Source organism: Stegastes partitus, unplaced genomic scaffold (assembly GCF_000690725.1).
Source record: "Stegastes partitus isolate 25-593 unplaced genomic scaffold, Stegastes_partitus-1.0.2 Scaffold1137, whole genome shotgun sequence".
Classification (NCBI taxonomy): domain Eukaryota; kingdom Metazoa; phylum Chordata; class Actinopteri; family Pomacentridae; genus Stegastes; species Stegastes partitus.
The window spans coordinates 267,278-270,310 of NW_007578868.1; the positions used below are offsets into that span (position 1 = coordinate 267,278).

Below are 3,033 nucleotides of genomic sequence, written 5' to 3' on the forward strand. Positions count from 1 at the left end.
TATCAGATGTGGTTGATGTGAAGTCACTCCAGCAAAGTGTTGCCTTGTTTGTGTAACTCTAATATTTCCTCTTTCCCCTTTGAGCTGAAGGATGTTTCCTGTTCCTGTGGTTTGTGTTTTTTTTCTTCTGCATCCAGTCGTTCACTAAAATTATCATAAAAAACTGAAACGAATGTGATGAAGGCAGAAGGACGACGTTCTGAGAGATGAACGTCTTCACTTTACAAGAAAATAAAACAGTTTATTCACAACAATAATCACAACAAATTAAAATCTCACAAATTAGTGAGAAGAAAACAAGATATTTTCTGACATTAAAGGAAAAAATGACGACAAAAAAATTGACCAAAAAAAATTAAAAAATGATCAATGTACAGAAATTTAAATAATACGTTTAAAGGAAGGACTCACAAACTTACACAATAAAAGTCTCTGAGATTAAACGTGTGAACTCTAATTTATGGGCTGACGTCGTGTCTTTGATGTTCTGTCAGAACCAGAGAATCAGCCGGAACCAGCAGCAGAACCGGAACCACCCACTGAGAAACCCAGCGAGGCTGAAACTGATCCAGAACCTGAAGGTCAGAACATTTAGACGCAAACCAACTGTCTGAGGAGATCGAACCACATTTTAACTTATTTTATTTTATTCTATATTATTTTATATTTTATATTATACTTATATTAGTTGTTTTATATTTTATGATATTTTTTTTGTTTTATTTTATATTGTTTTATATTATTTTGTTACCTGTTCTTTATTTATTTGTTCACCTCTTTATTTATGCATTTCAGTGTTTGTATTTTTAATAATTTTATTTCCTCATGGTAGTTAATTATTTTTTACCTTATTTATTTATTATTTTTAATTATTCATTTCTTTATTCATTTCCTGGATTATTTATTCATACACTCACTTCTGCATTTATTAATTTGGTTCATTCGTTGGTGTGTTTTAACTTAAATTAACTCATTCACGTATTCATTACCTGTTTATATGTTTCTACATTCATTCAGTATTTATTTATATATTTACTTATGCACTTTTTATATTCTTTATTTGTTTAGAATATAGTTATGGTAAATATAATAGAAAGCTAGCACGGTTAGCTCGTCCGGCTTTAGACTGATCTCAGGCCCGCCCACCTCATTTACATATCGATGCAAAAGTACGGGAAGAACGAAGTGATGAAAATAAACCGTTACTGATTCTAATGTGACCTGATCTCCTGTCCAGCAGCAGAGAAGCAGGCCGAAGAGAAGCTCAAGGAGAAAGGTACCGGCTGATTTACCAGAACTCCTGCACAGCGCCTGCTCTGCTCTTCAGTCTGACCTTCTGCTTTCTTTCCCTCTGTCTCCTCCTCCAGCCAAGAAGAAGAAACCAAAACTGCTGAATAAGTTTGATAAAACCATCAAAGCAGAAATTGATGCAGCAGAGAAGCTTCGCAAGAAGGTGTTGGAACCAGCTGGTCCTCTTGTTCTGTAACGTTCATGTCCTCGTGTCTTTCATAAAGCTGCTGCTGGTTTGTCGTCACGGCAACAGTAACGCTCATCAACCTGAACGTCTCTTGTTTCAGGGGAAGCTGGAGGAGGCGCTGAAGGCGTTTGAGGCGCTGGTGCAGCTGTATCCAGAGAGCCCCCGAGCTCGCTACGGGAAGGCCCAGGTACCGCTCAGTACCACTACATAGTACTACTACACAGTNCTGCTGCCAGCATGAACTGTAGTCTGAGCTACACCTCCTCTGTAACAGCAGGAGGCTCCACCTGGTGGAGCATCCTGGTACTGCAGCTGCTCTGCAACACTTAGAGCTCCTGTAGGGAAATGCTGCCGGACTGGAAGTCAGTAGCTGCAGATCCTGAACATTCAGTGACTTGGACATCCCCAGTCATCAAGCCACAAGTCTGTCTGTCTGTTTGTTTGTGTTTATTGCTCGTCTTCCTCCTCGTCACTTCCTGTTTAGCTGCTGCAGCACTGATTAGCTGGTTGGTTTACACTCTGCATGTGTTTTAACTGGTGTGACTGTGTGTTTCCCAGCTGCTGTTCCTCTCCCTTCACTGGTGGAAGACAGCTTCGTACCAGGTCAGCTGCTCCTTCTCTGTTTCAGTTAGCTTCACATGATGATGATGAGGATGAGGATGAGGATGAGGATGATGAGGATGAGGATGATGATGATGATGAGGATGGACAGACTAACAATAGCGGGTTTATAGACTGGACATGTGGATTAGGAAAACTCAGATCAACACTTTGAGGAAACGGTTGAACTCTCGGAGCTCATTGGACGCACTCAACTTCCAGGTTCACGTCCGTTGTTCTGGTTACAAAATGTTGACTTTCCGTCAGATTACGTCTCAGTTTGAATCTGCTTAGAGCTCCACATCTGGACGTGTTGTAGTCTGGATCATTTCATGTCTTGTTAACACTCTGAAGCCCTGGAAGGACGGCACCGTTCATCAGCCACAAAAACCAAACAAGTGTCTGTGACGGCGATCGGGTCCTGCTGATGCTGAGGAGCAGTGAACTGGGCTTCAGACTGTAGAACTGTGTTGTTCCAGTGAATCACGTTGACTTATCCGTGTTTTTGTCGCAGATGATCCTCAGGACAGCGCTCGCCCACGCGGTCAGTACAACCTGCTCAGCTTCACCCAACGTTTGTCGTCCTCACGCTAACGTGTTCGTGTTGTTGTTGTTTTTCCAGAGGATGGCGCGATCACCATCGACACCACTGGAGGTGAGGCGCTGAAGGTTCTGTTCATTACAGCCTGAGCTTGGTGATGAGGAGTTGCTGATGACTGGATTGTGTTTCTGTTGCAGTTCTGGTGGAGGAGCGGCCGGCCCAGTCCGAAAGTGTCGGTGAGTCAGACCGATTCATGAGGCCCGAGTTTGGATTCTCTCATTAACATCTAAACAAACCACATTCTGCACATTTACAGGTTTAAAAGGTGTTTTTGGGGCTCTACTAGAAAATGTTTACATGCGTTATTGTTCACAAATACAAGTTGATTTAACGTTTATCCTCCTAAAGAGGAGAT

General features: G+C 41.8%; 1 protein-coding gene and 1 long non-coding RNA gene across 3 annotated transcripts in view; both read left to right on the top strand.

The window, feature by feature from the left end:
• unm_hu7910 (un-named hu7910) overlaps positions 1 to 3,033 on the top strand; it is a 13,935-nt gene that overhangs the window by 1,737 nt on the left and 9,165 nt on the right. The gene's annotated exons all lie outside the window — the stretch shown is intronic.
• On the top strand, positions 439 to 1,661 carry LOC103368269 (uncharacterized). Of its 2 annotated transcripts, none has more exons than XR_520763.1 (4): positions 439 to 581; positions 1,238 to 1,276; positions 1,368 to 1,453; positions 1,578 to 1,661. It is a non-coding gene; the product is annotated as an uncharacterized LOC103368269 (long non-coding RNA). The 2 variants fall into 2 exon arrangements; XR_520764.1 differs by having other exon boundaries at positions 1,241 to 1,276.